This window comes from Protopterus annectens, chromosome 5.part0 (genome assembly GCF_019279795.1).
Source record: "Protopterus annectens isolate FY-2018-M chromosome 5.part0, PAN1.0, whole genome shotgun sequence".
Lineage (NCBI taxonomy): Eukaryota > Metazoa > Chordata > Ceratodontiformes > Protopteridae > Protopterus > Protopterus annectens.
In genome coordinates, this window is record NC_056735.1 from 1,300,168,070 (window position 1) to 1,300,195,690 (window position 27,621).

At 41.8% G+C, this 27,621-nt stretch overlaps 1 protein-coding gene across 1 annotated transcript in view; it reads right to left on the bottom strand.

The window, feature by feature from the left end:
* UPF3A (UPF3A regulator of nonsense mediated mRNA decay) overlaps nucleotides 1-27,621 on the bottom strand; it is a 1,027,051-nt gene that overhangs the window by 418,967 nt on the left and 580,463 nt on the right. The window lies entirely within an intron of this gene.

A 27,621-nucleotide genomic window follows, 5' to 3' on the forward strand; every position in this document is an offset into this window, starting at 1 on the left:
ATCAACAAAAACACTCAGAAATATAGACATGATAAACGCACAGACAGTATCATAACAGATCAGGATCTATTGTGCACTATCACAAATAATAATAAACTAAAAATATCAGTACAGGCCAAAAAACTTATGTAGATAAATATAAAGGAAAACTACAGAATAATCAATTTATTGATGACCCTAAAAAGTTTTATAGAAAATTGAGAAACAAGGCAAACACTACCAGAAAGAGATACATTTTGGAGAAATATCTATGAAGATCTTGTGGAACATAACAAAGATTCTAACTGGATAGAAGAAGTAAAAGAAAGAATAAGAAGTTCAAATGTACAGGATATGGAATGAAGTAACTGCCAGAGAGATTGAAACAAAGTTAAGAAAAGCTCCTAAATGAAAACCCCCAGGCGTCTGGCTAAAAGTATTAACATCTTTACATGAAGATTTAGCCATGAGTAAAAACTGTTTATATGCACACCCTGAATAGACACCAGGCTGGGTAACAGGAAAAAGTAATACTCCTACTTAACGGCGAACCTGCAAGCTGTCTTAAAAACTATTGCCTTCTGATGATGTATAAATTATACACCGGAATTGATGCCAACCGAGTTTATACTCATTTAGAAGAAAATGCAATCATGGCAATAGAACAAAAGGGTAATAAAAGAAAATCATGTGGAACGAAGGATCATTTGTTGTTAAATAAAGTCATAATGGAGAACTGTAAAAAGGGGAAGAATCTAAGTATGGCATGGATAGACTACAAAAAAGCATTTGACAGTATCTCACATTCATGGATAAAAGAGTGCAGAAGATGTATAAGATACACCCTACACTGATTGATTACATTACAGTGACCATGAAACAGTGGCAAACCACTTTGAAGTTAAGTCATGATAAAGAACAAATTATTATTCTAGGGATAAAAATTCAAAGGGTGATATTCCAGGGTGACTCTCTGTCACTGCTGCTCTTTTGTCTTGCCTTAACCCATTAAGCTGTCTACTTAACAGATTAGGTCATGGTTACAATTTGGCTCCCAGAAAACAATAAAGTGTAAAGACTTCTCATCTTCTTTTTGTAAATGATTTAAAACGGTATAGTTTATTAGGTGAGGAACTGAAAGGACAACTGCAAGTGGTCAAAACATTTTCAGATGATATAAGAATGTTATTTGGTTGGTAAATGTGCAAAAGCAACCTTTAAAGTAGAAAAGCTGTAGCACCAAGAAAACATCAGTTTGGGACATGTATGTGATATAAAAGAACTTGAAGAAGTGGGAGTGTATAAATATTTGGGAATTGATGAAGGATCAACAATAGAACATGAGTAAATATGAATAAAACTTAGTACTGAATATTTTAGAAGACTTAAATTAATACTGAAAACAGCGTTGACATCTAGGAACAAAGTCCAAGCTACAAACTAATTTGTTGCTCCTGTCCTAACTTACATTTTTGGTGTGATCGCCTGTCCCCAAAACGTGTTGGATAGGTTAGACAGGAAAAAGAGAATGATACTTCATGTTCATCAAATAATTTATAAAAATCAGTGCATACCAAGATTATATATTCCATGTTCTGAAGAAGGTATGGGCCTTCTTGAAATTGATTAGCTGTATAGAACTGCAATCACGGGACTGCATACATATCTGCTGACCTCACAAGATCCAAATATAGTAAAAGATGTGGAGACTAAGTCTAAGATGACTTCCATGCTTAGTTTAGCAGAAGCATATCATTGCCAAGCAGGAATGGAAATCAAACCAAAAGTAGATACAAATCAAACAGCAACTGAATGTGCCAAAAAAACAAACAAAAGAAAGAATATAAGGTGAAGGATGAAGGCATGAAATGTGGAAAATACATAATTATATCTGCAAGTATAGAAAACACTTGGAACAACCTCATGTTGATCAGGAGTGAATGCAGGAATGGTTAAGGAGAGGTGAATTTAAACCAAAAGCCAAAAGGTTAATATTGGTGGCCCAAGATAATGGACTAGGTACATGTTGGTTTACAAAGTCTATTGAACACATTGGAGAAACAGACAAATATAGGTTTAGTAAAACAGCATTAGAAACAGTCACACATCCTGTTGCTTGTTGTGATATACTAATAGCAGGGCTGTATACTGAAAGGCATAATAATGTAGCAAGACTGTTGCACTGGAGATTGTGCAAACATTATAATATTGAGGGAGCCAAAAAACACTAGAAAAATGAGCCACAAAGCATCACAGAAAATGATGAAGTTTATATCACATGTGATCATCCATTACCAACAGTTCAAAAAACAGATGTGAGAAAAACCAGATATAGTAGTTCATAAAAAGCAGACAAAAATAGCATTGATCATTGAAACTGCTACACCCAGTGACTACAGTGTATATTGTACAGAGAGACACAAAGTCATAAAATACCAGGATTTGAGGCAGTAATGAGGGCAATGTAGAATGATACCCAGGCTGTTCCAGTAGTAATAGTAGGAGCAAAGGGTCTCATAAAAATAATTTACAGTCATACTTAGACATGTTACCGATACATGTAAATCCATACGAATTGCAGAAGGAGTCATTACTTGGCACATTACGGGTGCTGCGAAGAGCACTTCTAGCTAACACCAAACATTGAAACAATACTAATTTCATGAACTTTAATCATAATTTGACTTAGGAATGGGGTCCATTCATATCATGGTATTAGAAACCTAAAAGATTTGGAGAAATGTAAAAAAAGCAGTACAATCAAACAGTGAATATCAGTTAAAAAGCAAACAACCTTGTAGGATCAGAAAAAGTGCAAAAAAGTGTATAATGAAAGTACAAAAGACAGTAAAATAACTGAGCAATGCAAAATCAAAACTAATTAATGGCAGGAAAGTATAATAATGATACAGTTAAGTGGCAACAATAATGAAATGGCAGTGAACTCAGCAAGATCAATAGAAGTGCAAAGGACATTACAATATTAGGTAACATTACAATATTAGGTAACAGTACAACAGTAGACAACTTGACAAGAAGTATAAGGAAGCAAAACTGAAACAGTATATGTTGGTATATCTATGCGTATATCTTCTAGATCTAAGGAAGTTGTAATTTTTCTCTACTCCTCCCTCATCTAACCCATAACAGAAAATAATGCCTCCTTGTATAACCATATGACCCAGCTTGAGAGTCTGCAGTGTTTCCTCACAAAGACAATCAAGGGCATATCTTTAATAAAACTTAACTTTATATACATATTTCTTAAAGTAACCTGTAAATATTGAGAAATAGATTTGGTGGCCCAGCCAGAACCAGATACAATAGGATGCTTTAAAGAGCTCTATCTCTCTTTCTTTCCTGTTTATTATAGACTCTTGAGAGGGGACAACTATCAAGCCTACAGAGTTTCACAGAATACACTGGAAAAAAACACCCTGAACACCCACTCAAGAGAAATAAACTTCCACCAAAATATAAGTAGAACCTGCTGCTGAGATAGATCTCTCTCCCAGAGAATTATTCTGCTGTATGATATGAGAACATGGGGGCCTCTCCAACTATTTTGATTACATCAGGCATGTTTTTAAGAATACCCCAATTGTTTCCAATAATATTCTTAACACCCCCTGATCTACAATTATATCTCATGGCATAGTGTATGTTATTATTTTAATAGACCAGAGTTAACATGGCTAGTATTACTAAAAAGGTGGGGTCTCGCTTTGCCTGTTCTTTCCAAAATACCTTCATCTGCTGTACGTCTTAATAATGAGTTATTATAACCACAGAGTTCAAAGTCTGTGGTCATTTTATCCAGCTCCAATTTAAACTTGGCCTCATATGTGTTTAGTTGACTGGCTCTTAACAACTGTCCTTTGACTACACCCTTAAAAGTGTGTGTGTGGAGTGCATACTATTTCTGTGGACTTATCGGTTGGAGTGTACCTCTTTTCTATGTATTGAATTAGTAATACCTCCAGTGCATTTAGCTAGACTAACATCCAGATAATTGATAGCATCCACAGAAAATTGAGCTGTAAATTTCAAAATGTTTGTGGTTCTATTTAAATATTCTATACACACTTCAAGTTTAGTATCATTACCAGCCTACATGAAAAATATGTCATCCACAAAGCGTTTAAAAAATAATATTTTGTCATAGAAAGGATGCAGTTCACTATAAACAAATGGCTCTTCCCAGCACAAAACAACAATATTGGCATATGTATTTGCCATAGGGGTACCACCCATCGCTACCCCATTTTTCTGTATGTATCTGCATTCATTAAACATAAACACATTATTAGTCAACACCACTTCCGTCAGTTCACAAATTGTTTCCACCTCTCTACCAACCATGCCACATGTTCTTCTTAGAAAGTCACATAGTGCTTCTAACTCATATTGTAGAGGTGTCATAGTAAAATAGAAGTTATGTTCTTACCATAACGTTCCATGTTAGTTGTCTTCTTCTCGCCTTCTTCTTGCTGGATGGGTTCGGAGCCGACCTCGGCCCGACTGCCACTCTAAAAGCTCGAGAGTTGGTTCCACCGGCTCGAGGCTCCCCTTATATCCCACAATGCTAGGCGAGAGTTACCTCAGATCTCGTTTGTAAGCTAACCCCAGCTTATAGTAGTAACAGAATAACTCTAAACAGAGTCCACCTCTAACAACAGGAAGAAAGAAGGGTGACCTACATCCTGATCCAGGAAATATGCAGAACAGCATATGCCTAAGAAAGAGGTGGTAGAAAGAGAGGTCACGATCACAACTCCTCTAGGTCTGTCCAGGCCAGGGGAAGGAGGGTGGACAAGAAGAAGTGAGAAGAAGACAACTAACATGGAACGTTATGGTAAGAACATAACTTCTATATGTTAAGTTGTCTATCTCGCCTTCATTCTTGCTGGATGGGACCGCCCCTAGCACCTTGTCCCGGGTGGCCTAACGGAACAGACTCCTGAGAACAGTGGAATCAAAATTAGCTCTATGCCTAGAAGCTAAATCCAACTTATAATGAGAAATAAAAGTGTGAGGAGTAGCCCAAGTAGCCGCTGCACAAATGGTGTCAATAGGCAGTCTGTCTTGGAAGGCTAAAGAAGTAGCCAAAGCTCTGGTGGAATGGGCTTTAGGTTTATTAGGCAATTTTTGTTGTCTAATTTCATATACCAGGGAAATCAAAGATGTTAGCCATCTGGATAATGATACCTTTGAAACTGAAAGTCCCTTTCTGCTTTCCGCATAGGAGACAAACAGCTGATCAGATTTTCTGAATTGTTTTGTTCCATCCAAGTAGTACCTCAACTGACGATGAACATCCAGGCAGTGTAATTTTTGTTCAGACCTATTGGAATACTCTGGAAAAAAGACAGGGAGGTCAATGCTTTGGTTTAGATTTGATGTCGAGACCACCTTAGGCAAAAAGGACGGGTTAGTTCGTAAGGATACTCTGTCCTTATGAAACAAAAGATAAGGAGGACGACAACTGAGTGCTTGAAGCTCTGAAACTCTTCTAGCTGATGTAATAGCTACCAGAAAAGAGTTTTCCATGATAACAATTTTAAGGAACAGGAAGCTGCAGGTTCGAAAGGGGGAAGAATCAAAGAAGCAAGAACTAAATTTAGGTCCCAAGGAGGAGGAGGATTTCTTATAGGAGGTCTGAGAAGAAAAACTCCTTTCAAAAAGGCTTTGCAGAGTTTGTGGGACATTAGGGCAGATTCAGAAATACCCACATGAAAGTTAGAAATAGCTGCCAATTGAACTTTAAGTGTAGAGGAGATGAACCTGCATGGAAGAGTTCAGCTAGAAAATCAAGGACTAGTTGGATGGAAGCGTGAAAGGATCTATGTCCTTTCCTTGAGCCCAATATGTGAAACGTTTCCACTTACTCAAATAAATCTTCCTAGTGGAAGATTTATGGGAAGCTATCAATATATCTCTAACAGAGTGAGATAATTGAGGAAGCCTGGCTAAGGTTGGAACTGGAGGAACCAAGCAGTGAGGTTCAGAGAGGGGAGGGAGCGATGAAACTGACCCGACTGATGGATCAAAAGATCTGGAACTAGGTCCAGATTCCACGGTCGCCCAAGAGAAAACGATGTAGAAAGGGGAACCACACTTGTCGAGGCCAGTAAGGAGCAATGAGGATCAATGAGGCCTTCTGAGCGATAGCTTTCTGAATTACTTGAGAGATCAGTGGGAAAGGAGGAAATGCATGCAGAAGTCCCCGGGGCCAAACTTGGACTAGAGCGTCTCTGCTGGGTTGGCCTGGTAAAGGGAATAGAGTGAAATATTCTCGGCACTTGCTGTTTTGGGGAGTAGCAAAAAGATCGCAGCAAGGCTGACCCCACTTGAGAAAAACTTCTCTCACTACAGAGTCTTTCAGAGACCACTCGTGAGGCATGAGAATAGCTCTGCTCAACTTGTCCGCAATATGATTGGACTTCCCGGGGATGTGCGTTGCTATCAGAAAACGCTGAGAAGAAATCGCCCATTGCCACAGTCTGAGTGCTTCTCAACACAGGGGATATGATCTGGTTCCGCCTTGTTTGTTGATGTACCACACTACAGACATATTGTCTGTCTGGATTGCAATTGTTCCCAAGGGAAGAGAGTCTTGAAGGGCTTGCAACGCTAAAAGCACTGCTCTCATCTCCAGAACATTTATGTGCAAGTGGCATTTGTTTGGTTGCCATGTGCCCTGGACTGTCCTGCCCTGATAATGCCCCCCCCACCCGATCAGGGAGGCATCCGTTGTCAGTGTAGCAACCGGAGGAGGTGGAACAAAAGGTCTTCCCGACAGGAGATGGGGGGAAGACATCCACCACATGAGATGCTTTTTGCACGCCTGCGTGATCACAATGGTGTGAGACACTGGAAGTTCCTGGTATGACCATTGAGTAAAAGCATCCACTGAAGGATCCGCATGTGGTATCTGGCTAATGGAAGGAGAGGTATGGCCGCAGCCATAATTCCCAACACCTTTAGAACTAACCTGGCTTTGATTCTGTTGTTGTTGAGAAGGAGTGATACCAACTTGTGAATGTCTGATATCCTTTGATGTGTTAGCCTTGCAGACATGTTTATCGTATCTAGATTTGCGCCTATGTAGGTAATAGTATGACAAGGCGACAAAACAGACTTTTCGCAATTTATTGAAATACCCAGTTTTTGACAAACGTGAAAAGTATAATCTCTGGCCATCAGAAGGAGATGCTTGGTGGGAGCTGTGAGGAGCCAGTCGTCCAAATATGGAAACACCTGGAATCCTTGTCGTCTCAGGTGAGAAGCTACCACTGCCATGCATTTGGTAAACACCGGGGCAGTGGTGAGACCAAAGGGCAGGGCCCTGAACTGAAAATGACTGGTTCCCAGCCTGAAGCGGAGGAATCTTCTGGAGCGTCTGTTCATTTTTATGTGATAGTACGCATCCCGAAGGTCTATAGGGCACATCCAGTTTCCTTTGCCCAAAGGCAGAAGGATGGATTGCAGCGTGACCATCCGAAATCTTGTTTTCTTGACTGATTTGTTCAAGACACTGAGATCCAATATCGGTCTCCAGTCCCCTGTTTTCTTTGGAACTAAAGAACCTTGAGTAGATTCCGGATCCTTGTTGGTCTGCTGGCACTGGCTGAATTGCTCTTTTTGCAAGCAGTTTTGAAATTTCCAAAGCTGCTAGATCCCTTTGAGCGGGTGGAACATCTGGAAGGGATTTTTGACTGATTTGGAAAACGAAGAAAGGGATAGAATAGCCTTCGAAAATGATGGACTGTACCCACTTGTCTTGAGTCAGGGATAGCCAGGCTTCTGGGTACAGTGACAATCTTCCCCCGACTGCCTCCGAAGATGGGCAGTCGGGCAACACCTCAGGGATGCTGAAAGGGCTTGTCAGGGAAGGCTTCCCGATTGCCCTGGTTCTGCGGACCCCCCCTGCCCCTAGGGCGACGTCTACCATTGTTATTCCCACCTCTGCCTTTGGAAGGAAAACGACTCTGTGCGTCCGGCGAAGTCCCTTGAGATTGTTTACGGAACCACATCTTTCCACCCTTCTGGCCTTTGGGGTAAGGCCTGGAAGGAGTCGAAAAACGGACTCCGACGGCAGAAAGGGTCTTGCCATCAGACTCGCACCTAGTCAGGGTTTCTTTCACTTGAGGACCAAATAGAGATGATCCATCAAAAGGGGAGTTCGTGAAAGACGTCTTGAAAGGGTCCGCAAAATTGCATAGCCGCATCCAGGCGTGCCTACGTAAGGCCACCCCTGTCCCTGCGGCTCTGCTCGCTCCATCAGCCGCGTAAGAAAGGAGGCGCATGGAGGAATTGGATATGGAATTAAGGGTAGCCAGCTGCGTGTTCATCTTTTCTTGGAAACCCGCAGCTGTAGGATCCTTTAACATTTCACTCGCTTCCTTGATCAAGTCTCTCTGAAGACGAGTAAAATGGCACAGGTAGTTCAGCGAACGCATGGTAAATGTCGCTGAGGAGAACATCCGCTTCCCGTACCTATCCATGGACCTAGATTCCTTGTTAGGTGGATGGACAGGTACTGAAGGATCAGCTAGTTCCTTCTTTGTGGCAGCAGCTACCACCATAGCATCCACAGAAACTCCTTTTGTTAGAAATTGTTTGTCTGCTGGAGCTGTTATGAACTTAGAGGGTCTCCTGGGAGTGGGGTCCACTGAATCAGGAGCCGTCCATGCCTTCTTAGCAACCACCTGCATGAGGGGGTCGAAGGGGGGGGGACACCCAGGAGGTGGAAGGACGAGAGCCAAACGCCTCAAGATACACAGATTCGTCCTCCGAAGGGTTGAGGGCTGGCCAATTTCCCCTCTGTTTCAGGATCTCCAGAATGTCTGCAAATGAGACATCTTCAGAAGGGGAACGGGGAGAACCCTCAGAATCATCCAAATCTGCGTCTGACGTGATGGACTCAGGTGAGTCAATGTGTTTCCTCTTACACTTCCTCTTCCGAGGGGGCTCTTCTGCCAAATCAGGAGAGGCCTCGGAAGAGGATGAAATCCCCACAGGGGGTTCCTGAGGAGCTGGCTCTCTGCGGTCCGGGATGAGGGAGTGAGTCGACTTACCCTGAGGCACCATAGAGGGAGGGGCGGACGGAGCCAACTGTGGAGTAGAGCCAGGCTCTAACACACTCTGCATGACCTCGAATGCACCCCTGTCAGGCAGAGCCAGAGGTCCCCGCTCCGAGGAGCTAAGAACCCCCCTCGGCACCGACAGTGATGGCTCCGAGGCCGATGTCGGAGCTGAACTCACCAGCGCCGAAGCCCCGAGAGGGAGAGGGGGGTCGGACAAGGGTCCGATGCCACTCACCCCCTCGGAGCCGACGAGGGAAGTCCGGCGCCGAGATTCTTCCAAAGAAGAAAACGGAGCCAACGACGGAGCTGAAGACAATTGTATCGGCTCCGACGTAATCACAGTCTCGGTTCCGACACGACCCGGCTCCGAACTCAAGAGAGTCGAAGGAGGAAAATGTTGATGGACCGGGGCAGGCATCGACTGATGAGTCGGGCTCTGAAGCATCTGGGTCAGTGCCTCGGACTTAAGTAGTCGACTCACTACCCTCTGAAGGTCATGATCCGACAGCCTCGATGACCTAGAGGAGTGAGACCTTTGGCTCCGTTCAGACAGCAGGGGAGATCCTGGGGCCGAATGAATGGAGCCAAGAGATGGTGACCTGGACCTCTTCCTAGTTGTCGGCTCCGAAGGTCTGGTCGGAGCCGACACGGGAACTTCTATAACCTCGGCTCCGGCCGGAGCCAAGGGAGCCACAGAAACTGTGGACTGAGACTTATCGGCTCCAGCCGGAGCCGATAAAGGCAAAGGTTGAGAAACCTGAGGTCTCGGCTCAGTTGCCGGAGCCGAAGACCTAGATGCCTTAGAGGGCTTCCCTGTTGAAACAGACAGGGAATCCTCTGGCTTGAGTAAGCCTCTGAGAATTAATTTATTCTTTCTTTCCTGCAGGACCCTGGGGCTGAAGCCATGGCACACAGCACAGGAGTCCTGCAGGTGCAAAGGCCCCAGACAATAGACACAAGAAGTGTGAGCGTCTGTCAGAGACATTTTCTGACAGCACGCATCACACTTCTTGAATCCGGAGACCTTTGCTTCTTTAGACATTTTGTCTGAACAGGTGTACACAAACACGCACACAAACACACTAGTAATACCCTGTTAGATTAATACAATAAAAGATGTAATACTAGTAATTTAAATTACAATAAACTACTTTAAACACACACACTCCACTAGGGAAGGAAAGGCCTATAGGCCCAAGGGAAGAACCAAAGGTTCTTGGGGAAAGAAATGGAAATTTTTTTCTTGGGTAGGGAATAAAATTTTTCTAACCTACACTAACTAAGAAAATATTAAATTAAAAGGGGGTTTTTAAAGACTAATTTTCACAAGAAAATAGTACTCACCAGGAACCGGTAGAAACAACCAACCTCGAAGCTGTAGCGGCAAACGAGATCTGAGGTAACTCTCGCCTAGCATTGTGGGATATAAGGGGAGCCTCGAGCCGGTGGAACCAACTCTCGAGCTTTTAGAGTGGCCGAGTCAGAGCCGAGGTCGGCTCCGAACCCATCCAGCAAGAATGAAGGCGAGATAGACAACTTAACATTAATGATTTAATGTCAGAGTTACAAATAAAAAATCAACAGTCTGATGCTCATTAAACCAGCAGTATAACTGTTGTAAAAAATCTTTTGTATCTTTAATAAAACTTAACTTTATAAAAATATTTCTTAAAGTAACCTGTAAATAGTGAGAAATAGGTTTGGTGGCCCAGCCAGAACCAGATGCAATAGGATGCATGGGTGGATGGGTTCAACTTTTATGAATTTTTGGAGGACCATACAAAACAGGTGTCATAGGGCATGAAACTGTAAAACAATTAAACAATTCAGTACTGATGTCATTATTAAGTTGCAGCTCAAAAATACACATATTAACTTTGCTTATACATTTAAATACATCTGTTGGAGAGACTTCAACAAAACTATCAAAGTCACTCAAAAATTCAAGCATAAGCATATTATACATATCTCTATCAAAAATGACAATTGCACCACCTTTGTCGGCCTTTTTAATAATAATATGATTGTTGTTTTGTAATTTCTCAAGAGCTTGAAACTCAGACAAGGAAAAGTTGTATTTGTCCTCATACCATAATACGTACCCCGAGTTACTCAAAACGTGGCAGGAGCTTAATTTGAGAATTGGGGCTGACTATATAAGATTAATGAATGAATATTTTTTACAAAATTGAATGTGATTTACAACAGGAGTTTATTCAGATTGAGAATGAATTGCTTGAAATACCTTTAACAAATGAGGGTTCATTGCTGTATAACAAAATGCTTGAGAATTTAACAATATTTGAACAAAAGATGATTGCCACTAAGAAACACAAATTGAACCAAGACATTGGAGATTTTAAAAATGGGCACATTTTTTATTTGCCTAGGGAACACCCTATGCCTTTTACATAGGAAGGTAGAAATAATAATAAACAACGAAGGAAGAAACAAACCATGTGCTCATTCTCCTGATGAACTTGTCAGTGGGCATAATGTTAATTTAGATTCAACTAATAGGAATTTGCAACCTGTAGACTCAAACAATGTTACACATTTAATACCAAAAGCAAGTACTTCTGTGAGGTCCACACCCCCCACTAATATAAATGGTACAACCCTGCAGAATCAGGATTTTCAGCAAGGGAAGACTCTAATTACTATTACATTACCAGAGAAAGTGGAGCAGGCAGTATGGAATATATCAAAGAACTGAGGGAAGGAGAAGGACAATTCGAGGGGCAGGAAGCAGACTCAAGGTCAGCAGTCCAACAGGTGGAGAAGCCGAGGACTGGAAACCCGCAGCTGGACTCTCAGCATCAAGAACTGAGTGAATTTTCTGTTGTTAATCTATCTTCCTTTCAATTGACTGAAGCTGAGTTAAAGCTTTTAAATAAATGTATAGGTTTCATTCCATCTAATTTGGACAATGTTGTAACAGCACTGACTGATCTTAGACTGTTTATAAGGAATGCGAGTCTAAAATTTATATTTAAGGATGGACCTGCTACATCTACACAGGTATGTAAAAACCTAGTATATTTATACCGGTGAATTGTCCCATTTTAAATGCATTTATGGGGGCATGTGAAAGGGACATACACAACTATTATATGAAGTCTGGGAAAAAGAAATACAACCTTTCCTTGTCTGAGTTTCAAGCTCTTCAGAAATTACAAAACAACAATGATATTATTATTAAACAGGCTGACATAGGTGGTGCAATTGTTTTTTTTTGATAGCGATATGTATAATATGTTTATGCTTGAATTTCTGAGTGACTTTGATAGTTTTGTTGACGTCCCTCCAGCAGAAGCATTTAAATGTATAAGCAAAGTTAATATGTGCATTTTTGAGCTGCAACTTAATAATGACATCAGTACTGAATTGTTTCATTATTTTACAGTTCCATGCCCTATGACACCTGTTTTGCATGGTCTTCTGAAAATTCATAAATGTTTAACCATCCACTCATGTGTCCTATTGTATCTGGTTCTGGCTGGGTCACCAAACCTATTTCTCACTATTTACATGTTACTTTAAGCAAATATTTATATAAAGTTAAAAGTTTTATTAAGATACAAAATATTTTTTACAACAGTTATACTGCTGGTTTAATGAGCATCAGAAATCATTATTTACTATGATACCTCTACAATACGAGTTAGAAGCACTATGAGACTTTCTAAGTAGAACATTTGGCATGGTTAGTAGAGAAGTGGAAATAATTTGTAAATTGATGGAAGTGGTGTTGACTAATAATGTGTTTATGTTTAACAAATGCAGATACATACAGAAAAATGGGGTAATGATGGGCACCTCTATGGCAAATACATATGCCAATATTGTTTCGTGTTGGGAAGAGCAATTTGTTTATAGTGAACTACATCCTTTTTATGACAAAATATTATTTTGTAAACACTTTGTGGATGACATATTTTTCCTGTGGGCTGGTAATGATACTGAACTTGAAGTGTATATAGAATATTTAAATAGAACCACTAGCTTTTTGAAATTTACTGCTCGGTTTTCTGTGGATACTATCAATTATCTGGATGTTAGTCTAACTAAATGCAGTGGTGGTATTAATACTTCGATACACAGAAAAGAGATACATTCCAACCGATATGACCACAGAAATAGTATGCATGCCACAAACATTTTTAAGTGTGTAGTCAAAGGACAAATGTTAAGTGCCAGTAAACTAAACACGGATGAGGCCAACTTTAAATTGGAACTGGTTAGAATGACCACAGACTGTGTGTGGTTATAATAACTCATTATTACGACTTACAGCAGATGAAGTTAGTTTGGAAAGAACAGGCAAAGTGAGACCCCACTTTTCTAGTAATACTAGCCATGTTAACTATGATCATGATTCTATTAAAAATAATAATACTATACGCTATGTCACAACATATAATCATAGATCAGAGGGTGTTAAGAATACTATTAGAAACAGTTGGGGTATTCTTAAAAACATGCCTGAGATAATCTGAATAGTTGGAGAGGCCCCCATGTTCTCATATCATACCTGCCCAAATCTGAAACAAAGATTATGCTATAAGGACTTAAAAAATAATAAAAAGTTGAACATAAGTAGAAAACTGGGTACATTTCCTTGTTATAATTGCATATGCTGTGATGATATAAATACAAGTTGTGAATTTATACACCCTAACAGTAAGAAGAAATACACTTTCAGGTGTTTTACAACTTGCAATACAGCTTCCATTGTGTATATGGCATGCTGTAAGGTGCATCAGGTATTCTACACAGGGAAATGCACAAGAAGGTTGAAGGACAGAATCATTGAACACAAATCTGAGATACGTAAAGAGGTAGCAACTAATGCTTTGGGCAAGCATAAGAGGGAGAAAGGAAGTACACATACATTTAACTTTAGAGTGATTGGAATCAGACAGAAAAAAAAGGGGGATCTTAATAATAAGTTAGAAGTATGTGAATACTCATGGATTGCACTTTTAGAAGCTGATTGTTTTCCAGGTTTAAATACAACCTATTTTAAAAAGAAGACAGTTAACTTTGAAATAACATTTTGTGTGGATGGGTCTTAGTTAAATGTTTTACTTATTTTATGACTATACTGACTTTCAGTAACAATTTACCTATACAAGTGTCAATACAACTGTGTAATGGTTTGAATTTACTATTTAAATCAAGGCATTTATTTTATTTTTTTACACACTGATGAAGGGTTGATCCCGAAAGCTTTGTGATTTTTTTCCTGTTTGGAATAAATGCTGCATTCTACCTCAACCTTCCAAGGCTTTGGATTTTTTTACTACTGTTAATCATAAATACACTCCAGGTCTGGCCCCTCAAGATCTCAATGAAATGGAAAAAGTAAAACTGTTTTCCATGCCAAGAACCTCAAGTTAGCTTGATTAAGTGTTTCAAGTGGAGCAAGTTTTGCCTTTTCTAGCACAAAATAAAGATCCCAAGGAGGGGCCACTGGTTTTCTTGAAGGCCTCTTGTGCAAACCCCCTTTCAAGAACATTTGACATTGAAATACGAGGATTCATGGGCAAACATGCTGAAATGGCCAAATAAACCTTGATAAAGGAATACTGTATAGTAGTCATTCACACAAATATTGGAGAATCAGAGATTAACTAGCCCTGAATGGGTGCTGATTATGTTGTTGGCACCAAGTAGATAACCTTTTTGCATTTGTTAATACATGATTTTCTAGTAGTAGGTTTTATTGTCTCTTTCAGGAGCTGCTTGTGGTCAGTAAGAATGTTCCTGAAAGGAATTAAGACCCTATCATACAGGCAGTCCACTGAAGTTGATTGATATCAGGGTGTATCAAACACCCCTAATTCTTGTGTGAGTAGATCCAGTCTGTGAGCAAGCTTGCGGTAATTGTGTCTGGCCATTTCCAGAAGAAGGGAGAACAATGCCTAATCCAATAATCTTAGGATATTCCTTCTGAATCTTCAGAAGTATCCTGGATATTAGTGGAAAGTGGAAAAGCATACAAGAACATTCTTGTCCAAGGTAAAGAAAAGAAAAGAAAGGGCATCTGTCTGAGGCCTTCTTGCATGGAGTCTTGGAACAGAATCTTGCCAGTTGATTGTTCAGAGTAGAAGAAAAGCAGTCTACTTGAGGAACTTCCCATGGATGCATCAAATCTTGGAAGACCTCCCTTTCTAGTTCCCATTTGTGAGTCTGCTCTGCTCCTATTCAGCTTGTCTGACACACAATTGTGCTCTGATGGAATGCAGGATGTCTGTAGAATGAGCTTGTACTGTGAAGCAATATCCAAAGCTAACAGGGCTAGTCTGCAAAATGGGATACAATCTGGTTCCACCTTTCTTGTTGATGTACCACATGACTGTGGTAGTATCTGTAACTACTTGAGGAGCTGGAGAACAAATATGGTTTAGAGAACTGAGTGCCTTGATCAGGGCAAGCATCTGCTTGATATTTGTGTGCTTGCATCTGTCCTTGATGTCCCATACACCCTGCACTTTTATCCCTCCTGAAACTGCTCCTCAAGCAAAGTCCAAAGTGCCTGTGGTGTCTGGCTGCTTTGATGCAGGGAGGGAGAAGGGGAGCCATGGCTTTAAGGATATCTGTTGTCTCCACCAAAAGATTTCTCTTCTGAGAAACTGGGATTTGAAACAATAAAGAGTGCTGATGCTGGGACTAAATAGATTTCAGATACCACTGTATCTTTCTCAAGTGGAGTCTTGCCTGGAGTATCATGAGAATCACAGATGCCATGAGACCCTTGCAGTAACCAAAGTCTGAGGGGAAAAACTTTACCTGTGTCAGAAAAACTCTTTGAATTGAGGTGTCTACTTGACATCCTAGGAACACAATCTTGTGTGAAGGAGTCAAGAAAGACTTTTAATTGTTCTCTTGGAATCCCAGCTTGTGTAAGAGATCTTTCAAACAAGACAGACATTCCTGACACTTTGAAAGAGACTCTGCAAAGATAAGCAAATCATCTACATTTGCAAAAATGTGGATACCCTGTAGTCTGCAATGAGCTATGACTAGAACTAGAGAAGCTGTGAACACTCATGGTGCAGAGGACAGTACAACGGGTAAAGCAGAGAATTGATAATGTGATTCAGACAAACAAAACCTGGATACCCTGTAGTCTGCAATGAGCTATGACTAGAACTAGAGAAGCTGTGAACACTCATGGTGCAGAGGACAGTACAACGGGTAAAGCAGAGAATTGATAATGTGATTCAGACAAACAAAACCTTAAGGAATGTCTGAAGTCTGGATGAACAGAGGTATGATGATAAGCATCTTTTAAGTCTAGTGTTGTCATGAAACTTGAAAAGGGGAAGAGATAACAGGTTGTAAGGTGACAATTTGAATTTAGGCACAATCACAAACAGGTTTAGGAAACAAAAAGATCCAGAACTGGTCTCCAAGAAGTTTCTTTCTTTTGCCCTAGGAACATCCCTGAATAAAAAAATGTTCCCCACCTGGGAAGGAAGAACTGGTTCTATCAGTCTTTGGGACAGCATGTGATGAAGAACCAGCTGAAGGAAAAGAGTCTGATCTGGAGAATGAAGAATGACCTCCCAGAAAGGAGGAGTTTCCTCCCACTGCTGTTTGCAATGTTGATGAATGATTTTCAGAACTCATTTGTCTGAAACAAAGAAGTTATGTCTTACCATAATGCTCCATCTGTGTTGTTCATCTTCTTTCATTCATCACTGATGGGTTCAGTTCCAAGCCCTCGGAACCGAGTCGGCATTTTTACCAACTCATGCCATCCAAAAAATCTCTCGAGCTAAGTCTCTACCCAGAATGCCCTTCTCCCTGTTACCTCAGATTAAGTTTGCTAGACAAAGAGAAGTAAAGCCGAGGCCACTTCTGCGCAAATACCCATGGGCAACACTTAGACCCAAAGCATCCCGCAAGAGTCTTTGGAGGGGAAAGAAGGGTGGGAAGTGATGAATGAAGGAAGATGAAGAACACAGCAAGTTATGGTAAGACATAACTTCTTTATCTGATGTTGTTAATCTTCTTTCCATTCATCACTGATTGGACAGAATCCCAAGCTACCTTGAGGTCCATGGGTGGCCCTTATGGAAAAACATTTCTGAGTACCATTGAGCCAAAGGCACCTATCCCTCTGGAGATCAAGTCCAATTTGTAATGATTGATAAAGATATGAGGCTTAGCCCAAGTAGCTGCTGTGCTGTGCAGATATCTTCCATGGTAGCCCTGGAATGGAAAGCTACAGATGTTGCCATAGATCTAGTGTAGTGAGCTTTAACTTTTGGCATAGGTTCATTACTGAGGGAATAGATGAAACGTATGCAGTCCCTTAGCCATTTTGATAATGTAACTTTGGAAACAGCCTGTCCCATTCTGGGTCCAGAAAAAGAGATGAAAAGCTGTTCAGATTTATTGATAGGTTTGGTCCTGTCTAGGTAAAATCTCAGAGAGAAGGCAGTACTCTCCTCTATTGGCAAAATTCGGAAAGAACGCTGGTAGATCAATGGTCTGGTTTATGGAGAATTCAGAAACAACTTTGGGAAAGAAGGATGAATTCATCCAAAGTGATACTCTGTCTTTATGAAAGACCAGATAGGGCCTCTTGATACACAATGCCTGCAGCTCCGAGATCCTTCTGGCAGACATGATGGCTACCAAGAACAAGGATTTCCAGGACAAAAACCTTAGGACACACTTCACCGCAGGTTCAAAAGGTTTTTGAGTCAAAGACTGAAGGACTAGAGTGAGGTTCCATGGTTCCACAAGCTGTGTGACAGGAGGCCTGATATGAGAGGTCCCCTTGAGGAAGACCTTGCATAGGCATAAAGAGATAACAGTGGTGCCATCTATACCATTGTGGAAATTGGAAATTGCAGCTAGATGTACTTGTACGGTAGAGGCTCCATTATCAAAAAACTTGACCAAGTATTGAAGCACTGCAGTTACTGGAGCCAAATACGGGTCTAGCATATTATCCTTGGACCAGATGGAAAACCTTTTCCATTTATCCTGACATAGTCTTCTGGTGGATGGTTTATGAGTAGTCAGAATGATGTCTCAAACAGGCGAGGAGAGATTAGGTTGCCTGGTGACTAGTAGAAGTGGAGAAACCAAGCTGTCAGCTTGAGACTGGACAGATTTGGGTGTCTCAACCCTTGGGGTGAGTAATCAGATCTGGTAGAGTGTTCAGAATCCACAGCGGGGTATACTAGGTGAGGCCGGAGGAAGGGGAACCAAACTTGTCGAGGCCAGAAAGGGGCTACGAGGATCACCTTGCATCTCAACTGAAGAGCTTTCTTTATAAATTGTGGAATCAGGGGGAATGGGAGGATAAGTGTAAAGATGTCCTGTGGGCCAATCATGGATTAGAACATCCCTTGGTGACTCCCCCTCCAGGGAAAATAGGGTGAAATAGCTGCTGCACTTGTTGTTCGATGGGGAGGTGAAAAGATCGCAGCAAGGCTGGCCCCAGTGGCTAAAGATTTCTGTTGCCACCTCGGGGTTGAGAGACCACTGGTGAGGCATGAGGATGCATCTGCTCAGTTTGTCCACGATCACACTGTTGATCCCCCAGGATATGAGTTGCTATCAGAAAGCAGTTGGAAGCTATCGCCCACTGCCAAATTCTCATGGCTTCTCAACATAGGGGGTAGGCCTTGGTTCCTGCTTACTTGTTGATATACCTGACCACTGACATATTGTCTGAGTGAATTGCAATTGTCCTGGAAGGGAGAGCCAAATGAAAGGCCTGCAGTGCTAACAGCACAGCTCTCAGTTCCAGAACACTTATACGCAGCTGGACCATGTGCCTTGAACAATCTTTCCCTGGAAATGCCCCCCCCCCCCACACCCAATCAGGGAAGCATCCATGGTCACAATGACTCCAAAGTTCTATGTCTGGCCCATCTACCAAAGGAGGTCTTGTTTGCAGGCATTGGTTATTTGAATCTGGTAACCAAGGGGGTGATAGTTTGGGAACCAGTGACAAAGAAGGAACCATTGCAGGATCCGCAAATGCAGCTTTGCTAGAGGCACTATTGGGATTGAAGCTGTCATAGAATCTAGGGCCTGAAGAACTTCCCTTGTTGAGACTTTTTCTTGAGAGAGTATCACTTGAAGCTGAATTGGGAGTGATACTAGACAGGACTGAGTATTGAACACTGCTCCAGTTAACTCTATTTGTTGTGTAGGAGTAAGGTTTGATTTATTCCAATGTATCGTTATTCCCAACAATTTTGCCAGACAGAGAGTATAACGAAGTGCTGTTAACAGAAGATTCTCGGTAGGGGCGGTGAGGAGCCAGTCGTCCAGATATGGAAACTCTCAGAATGCTTTTAGTCTCAAGTGAGCTGTGACCACTGCCATGCATTTCATGAACACTCTGGGGGCTGTAGAGAGACCGAACAGCAGGGTACTAAATTGATAATGACTGGCCCCTAACCAGAAGCGAACCAGACTCCTGGAGTGTTTGTCCATCTTGATGTGGTAATACGCATCCCGGAGATCTACTGAGCACATCCAATCACCTTCTTTTAAAAAGGGAAGAATGGACTGAAGTACGACCATCCAGAATTTGGTTTGGGTGACAGACTTGTTTAAGACGCTGAGATCCAAAATGGGTCTCCAGTTCCCTGTCTTTTTTGGCACCAGAAAGAATCTTGAGTAAAATCTGGATCCACGCTGGTCTGGTGGGACTGGTTGAATAACTTTTTTTGAGACAGCTTTATAAGCTCTGAAGCTGCTTCTTCCCTTTGACTGGGTGGAACATCAGGAAGTTATTTTTGGAAGGTTTGGTTGACAAGAAAGGGGAATGGTGTAACCTCTGGTGATGATGCTCTGCACCCAATGATCTGTGGTGATAGATTGCCAGGCAGCTTTGTGCAGAGAGAAATTACCCCCAACTGCTTCCAGAGTTAAGCAATTGCACTGCTCTTCAGGAGTGCTGGTAAGGCTGTCCAGAAAAGGAATCCCTGGAGCCTTAGTTACGAGGACCCCTTCTGCCTCTATAGGGGCGTCTTCTGGAATTGTTACTCCCTCTGCCCCTGAGGATATCATCACCATGTGCGGCACGGAAAGGACCCTGAGAATTTTGTGCAAAATTCTTCCACTCTTCTGATTCCTGGAGAATGTATGTTGAAGGTTGGAAAACTGTAGGCCTACTGCAGACAGGGTCTTTCCATCTTGTTTGCACCTGGCTAGCATGTCCTTTACTTTGGAACCAAAAAGGGACAAAGCTTAATGGGAGCATTCAGAAAGAAAGACTTGAAGGGCTCTGTGAGGTCACAAATGCGAATCCAGACCTAATGCCTCATGACAATGCCCAAACCCGCTGCTCTAGCTGCCCCTTCAGTTGCATGTGACAGCAACCTCATGTGAGCTGCAAGGCCACTTTGTCCTGGACCTCTTCCAACAACTGTCCTGCGAGCGTCCCAGAGATTTCGGAGATCAAGTCCCTCTGGAGCCTCGTAAAATGTGCAAAATAATTCAGGGACTGTATAGCAAACGTCCTTGAAGCAAAAATAAGCTTGCCAAGTATATCCACTGCCCGAGACTACCTGTTGGGTGGATGTACAGCAGGACTTTCCTCAGCCAAGTCCTTTTTCGTGACCGCTGCCACCACCATAGCATCGACTGATAACCCTTTGGACCAATGCGGGCTCTCCTTGGGAGGGGAAAGAATTTTGTCTGGTCTCCATGGGATCGCCTTAATGGAATCAGGGTTCTTCGAAGCGCAACGCACGACGAGCTGGATAAGCTCGTCGGCAGGTGGGGTCACTCAAGAGGAAGAAGGCCGGGTGTGGAAAGCCTGCAGGAACACGGACTCCTCAGATGAAGGGTTGGAGGGCTTCCAGTCACCTCTCTGCTTTAACATTTCCAGGATGTCTCCGAAGCAGACATCATCAGGAGGTGATGTTGGGGACCCTTCACCATCATCATAGTCCATGTCTTTAGTTAAGGACTCCTCAGGTAAGTCCAAGTTCTTCCTCTTGCACGTCCTCTTTCAAGGGGGCTCCTCAGTGGGTGTCTCTGAGGAGGACTTGGAAGAGCGGGTACCCTGTACAGGGGTGTCCTGCAGCTTCTCTGCCTGGAGGGGGTGGTCTGTGACAGCTGCAGCTCAGGGGGTGAAAACTGGGGTTCTGACATCAAAGGAGTGCTACCAGAAGCAAGAGCCCTCTCCATCACATGGAAGGCAGGTCTGCCCAAAGAGGGATGAGAGCCCGGAACTGAGAAAGACAACCTTGGGACCAGGGTCACACCCCGGTATGATGAACCCACCCCCAAGGGTGGAGCCTCAAGCAGGATCAGTGCAGACACAGCCATCGGCGTCGAGGATGGAACCGAGGAGAAAGATGGCTCCATGCCCCAGGCTGAAGCGCCCAATCCCCCAATCCCCAGATTGAGGAAGGACCTATTCAGTGGGAACCAAAGACCAAAGGGGCAAACTTGGAGCCAGTGTGAGATGCACTGTAGGTGCCGAGGTGATGGGTTCCAAGACAGATGTTGGAGCAGAAGGCTTCAGAACTGAGATGGTTGAAGGAGGAGTGTAAGATGGAGTCCGTGGATAAGTCAATCCAAGTCCTGCTGGTGGATGGGTCTTAGAAAGTGTGGGGATCACCCTGGCTAACAACAGCTGGTCCACAAGACATACCACATTGTTTTCTGACAGGCTCCTGGTGGATCTAATGGATACTCCGGATGTGGAGTCACAATGTTCGATGAAGGGACAATACGCTTGGCCCAGAAATGGATCTGTGGAAGGGGAGAATCGGGTCCATGGTGCAAGGTCTGCTGGCACTGAAGTCTCTAGTTTCGAGACCAGAAGTAAAGGGGTCAAATCAAGTGAAGTCGGTACAGCGCTCGGTGCCGAAGTAGCACACGGAGCAGAAACGGTCAGTTCCAAAATGGAAACTAATGAAGTAGTCGAAGGTGTGCCCTGATCCGAAGAGACCACAGGTGCCGAAGTCAAAACAGGCATAGTAAGGTCTATGATCGGTGCTGGAGGCAGGACCTGTGCCGAAACCAGTGCCGGTAACGAAGGTTTTGAGATGCTCAGAGCTGAGGAAGATGGAGCCGTAGAGGCAGATTTATGCTCTGAAGACAACTTTGGGACCTTTAATTTCCCAGGCTTGCTGTGATCACCCAGTGGTGAGGAGGGAACTGAGTAGGATCTCTTTTTGTCTTTAGTAGGAGGGATTGAGACCTCCATTGCAGAAATGGCCTCTGAGAAGGGAGACTTGAGTAACCCTTTCAGAATCAATTTATTTTTGCGTTCATTAAGAGTGCGTTGACTGAAACTCTGACAAATGTCACACGGAGGCTGCACCAAAAGGTGGGGCACTCCCAAATAGTATATACAGTCATTGTGAGAGGGCGGCTCGTGCTATAGGACTGCAGGACTTCAGCCTCCCCACCTGTAGAAAAAAAAAAAGAAAAGAATAAAAATTAAAAAGGGTCCCCCACCTGTAGAAAGAAAAGAGAAAAAAATTGCGACTCCCGGAACTCCACACATGCGTGCTTGGAGTTCCTGGTATTCAGAACTCCAAGCACGCATGCATGCTTGGTACTCAGAACTCCAGACTGCTGTGTTAGGCAGTCCAGATAGGGAAGAAAGGGATGTCTGCCCTGCCAGCCCAGAAGTCTGTGCGGTGATGACTGCACAGACCAGAAGGACACCGGACTGCATCGCCCGCAGGCTGGAGGCTCCAGCCTACTCTTGTGACGTCTTGCGGGCTGCTACAGGAACTATGGAGGATGAACGGAGTTGCTGCTATGGAGGGGTAAGGTGCTATGGACACGAACGGAGTTGCTGCTATGGAGGTAGGTTGCTACGGACATGAACGGAGTTGCTGCTATGGACACGAATGGACTTGCTGCTATGGACACGAATGGAGTTGCTGCTAGGGAGGTAGGGTGCTACTACAAAGTGTGTGTGTGTGTGTGTGTGTGTGTGTGTGTGTGTGTGTGTGTGTGTGTGTGCGTGTGTGTGTGTGTGTGTGTGTAAGTAAAATTCCCCAGTGGGTAGAGAATACTCATGCTTGAGCCCTGTACTTTGGGTGCAGGTAGTAAGGGCCTGAATTCCCTGCCCACCACCATTTGTAAAAAATTTGCAGATTTTTGCATCATATTTGTTCTCTTCCTCATAAAATCTGTGGTTTCCGTATGTTTGTTGTTGCTGGTAAAGTCAGTAGTGCAGTGGTGCACTGGTAGCATTGTTGCCTGATAGCTACAGGTTTTCTGGTTTGATTCTTGGCTGGGGTGCTTTTTGTGTGGAGTCTGCATGTTTTCCCATCTTACAAAGACATGTGTCTGTAGTGTGTCTCTCTGCTCTGCTGAAAATTGGCTTGTGTTCCAAGTCAGACTTTCCTGGTTAACAAATGTTAAATAAAAATAACAGGCATTTGAATTTCAGACTTCATATTCTTCAGAAAGTGCACAACCTTTTATTCTAGCAATTTCCTAAGTTTATAACATGGATATTTGAAATTTGTCCTTAATTTTGGGACTGTATTCCCCCATTATTGGCTTTGTCCAGGTTTTTTGTGCTGAGGTTGAGAGCTATGGTGAGAACTGAATTCACTGAATATGTTTGGGGGCTGTATTCCCCCATTACTGGCTTTGTCCATGTGATTTTTGTTAAGAAGTTGAGAGGTACGGTGAGAACTGAATTCACTGAATATGTTTGGGGGCTGTATTCCCCCATTATTGACTTTGTTCAGGTGTTTTGTGCTAAGAGGTTGACAGCTATGGTGAGAACTGAATTCACTAAATGGTAGTCATTTAAGTTGCTCTGACTGTTTTGCACAGGGTTCCCCTGTGTTCTAGACTTGGCAGTGAAATGTATGGTGGTAACACAGCATTTTATTGTAGCAACTTTCCAACATTATACAAGCAATGTTTAAAATGTGTCCCTGGTTTTTGGGCTTTTGTCCCTCCCCCCCAATAAATGTTGGCTTTTTCCAGATTTCTTGTTCTGCAAAGTTCAGAGATACAGCAGAGTGTTGAGTAGATTTTACAAGGAGCTGAGAGCTGCAGGGGAACAAAAGTTTAGTACTGCTTATGGTGAGTCCACTTGCATTGTTAATAGCACAACAGGTAGTGTACTTGCTTTTGATGCAGAAGGCTGTGGGTTGTACTCCCACAGTAGGTAGATGCATTGCTGATACTGTACTGTATTGTAAATGGGGTGGATGCTGCAGTCCTTTTTGGTGAAGATACCTAGTAACTATGAACCTATTATTATTTTGCCATCCATTCCCTACTGCAATATTACTAGCTTATCATTTTTTTAATGCAACATGGGCAATTTATTCCTCAAGGGCAACAACCACTTTATTTGCAAATGAAACAATGACATATAAAGTTGCTTGCTAGCAGCAATCTCTTCATTCGTTATAGATTTTGTTAATGTGGAATTTAGATGACTTTTACTTCTTCAGCGATTGTGCATATTTACTGATACTGGTGAACTGTAGATGTTTCAGTAGACTTTTATGATGGAAATGTAAGTTTGAGTAGACTTCTATGATGGAAATGTTCTGAATTGGGCAGTTTTGTTATTATTGGTGCATGCATTTTGTTTCATTGTTTACTGGAAAAATATTTAAAACAAAAAATTTAAAATGCCCTCTAACAACTGTACTGTATTGTACAAGGAATATAATTTAATATAATCAGGAAGGTGTATCAAAGAGCATGTGTATGTTTCATGTTCAAGGGGCCTATGATTTAAAAACAGCCCAAAGTTAATCTTTATCTACCACTGGCAAAATATATTTTCTTTGAATGTGGGTTTCAATGAATGTGAGTTACAAGGGCAGAGAAGTTTTAATGCTAAGTCTATTTTCATTGTGAGACTGCATTGCTTTGTTTAGCAGATATCTATTAGGGTCTGTGCTGTAAAATGCAAAATAAAACTTTCAAATGAAATCCAGATCATCGCAGAAGTAAAGCAGTATGCATATTACAGTGTTTATGGTAAATGGGGCGAAATAACCAAGGAATGGGACATTGGAATGGCTGCAGGGGGGAGGCTCCATTCGACCATGATTTTGTGAGGGAAAAAGGGCAGCAAACTCAGACAGCGCTGGCTGAACTATACCTCTCAACTGTCCAGATTTTTGCAGAATTAATAGATTTTTGCTTCTTATTTGTGGTTTGTTCCTCATAAAATTTGTGGTTTTCTGGCAAATCATTTAGGAATGAAGTTACTAAATAATGACAGACATTGAGTTTCAGACATTATAACCTTCAGAAAAATGCACGCTAAAGCAGACCTGTTATTCTAGCAACTGTCTTAAGTTTATACAAGAGCAATTTTTAGTACTGTTTGTATGTTCCTCCAATATATTTATTTGGTCTTGTCCAGATTTCCTGCATTAAGAGGTTGAGGGGTACATGCAAATAAATCGCTTTATAGAATTAGGAATATCCAAGCCTCTCAACTGTCCCCAATTTTGGCTCAAAATGTTGCTCTCCCCCTAATAACCCCCCCCCCCCCGCAAAATGGCAAGTTTGGAAGAAAACGTGGAGGGTTTACAATTATAAATAACTGTAATGATCAGAGTTATAGATTACTTTTATTTCAGAAATGTATGTAGATGCTTTTATTTTGTCAGTTGCTCAAGTTAACAGTACTAATATTAAAAAGGTGTCCCTTTTTTGACAGGTTCCCAGCTGTATTGTGTGGCAATTTTATATTTTTGCATCACATTTTTGGTCTGTTTTTCATAAAATTGTGATTTTCTGCCAAATTAGTGGCAAATAATTAAAGATTGCAGGTAGAAAATAATGGCAGACATTTCAGTTTCAGATTTCATACCCTTCGGAAATTTCATACTAATGCAAGACCTACTACTATTCTATTATCTTTCAAAGTTTATAAGAGCAATATTTAAAAATTGTCCTTATTTTTGGGCCTGTGTCCCACTTCTATGTATGGCTTTGTCCAGATTTCTTGCTCTGAGGTTGACAGGTATGAGTGTCAGAGCCATCACCATCAACCAGAGATGTTTCAAACTGTGACATACTTGTTGCACCCCACTCCCCCATGTAGTGACTCTGAATGTGTCCAAGCAAGGCAAGGAGCAGTTATGCAGTGTAGGTGTGCAGAGTATTTCCCCATCCAAGGTAGACACAAGTACGACAGTGGCTTTTCATCTGTCCTTGATTTTGCAGAATGTTCTGGTTTTCTGTCATATTTTTATACGTTGATTTATGCTTCTTATTATTCAGAAAATGCATGCTGTCACAGTGCACTGTTGCTTTGTGTTTAAGTAGCAATGATTTAATGACCATCGGGTAAGCTTGTCTGAGATTGTAAGATGCAAGTAACCTTTAATAAGCATACTTTTAAATAAGTACCAACAGTGAAAGCCTTTTTGTTGTTGCCATGCAGAGAATATTTACATAACTATATAATGTACAAGCCTTAGGTATTGAAATGCATATGACAGTATTTGTAATAAAGGACAGGATTACAGTATTTTCAGAAGCTCATTACATTTGTTGGAGATTTGCAGTCATCTTTGCAGGCTTTGCCCGTAAACTAAACAAAATGCCAATCTATCATGTGTGGTCCATAACCTGTGCAGTAATCCTCTAAGCAATTTATCTTGAGCTTGTTTCTTGTTTGCTGTTCATTTTTTACTTTGATCATGTTTTCCCCATGAAACAAGTAGATAGTTTTTGTCAGGCAGCAGGTCTTTTTTGGATAAGAAACATTTTTACAAATGGGGGTATCACAGAAATTTCTACTTTCAGCATGTTACTTGGTACTTTTATAAGGCTGAATATAAGTTATAATTAGAACTGCAGTGCAAGGAGAAGCTTGTTTTTTTATACTTGATTTTAACTAGTATTCCAGTAATGTATTTAAAAAGTAATTTATTTTTTCATGCCTCACAACCTTTTTGTTTCCATCTAGATATTAAGTAAGCTGTCATGTAGTCAATGCATTGAAATATTTTTGTCTTCTACACTTCATTTTGTCTTGATTCGACTCTCGTAATGATGGTTTGGCACCCAGGGCAGGGTATTTAATTAAAGTTCCAGTTGTGTTTTTGAGCGTAGCCACACTCCTTTCTAGTTGGCCACACCTCTTCCCATTGGCCCCACCCATTCAGCTGTCTCCTGCAGCCCCCCCCCCTTTAAGTCACCAGCCACCACTGCTTGCCATTACATGAAGCACAATGTTTAAAACCTGAAGTACCCTTCTTATCCGACATCTTGATAGAAAGACACCACAGGCCAACTGTAAATCCAACTATAACAAAGTCAAACACCGATCAAAGAAGTCACAAATATAGCAATAAAGTGATATGTAGAGAAAAAAGAAACACCTTACAAAAAAACAAAAATAATGGATTAAACAGGAAAGACAATACCAGCTATGATATTGAAAAAATGCCACATGGGTAATGGAGGAAAGGCCATACCAACAATGGTACTTGAAAGTTTACCAACGGTAACACAGGGTAGAGTAGAGAGGAAAAAAACAAGGTTAGACAGAAGAAAAATACACTAGAAATGTTATTCATTCAATAGAAGATGAAGATAT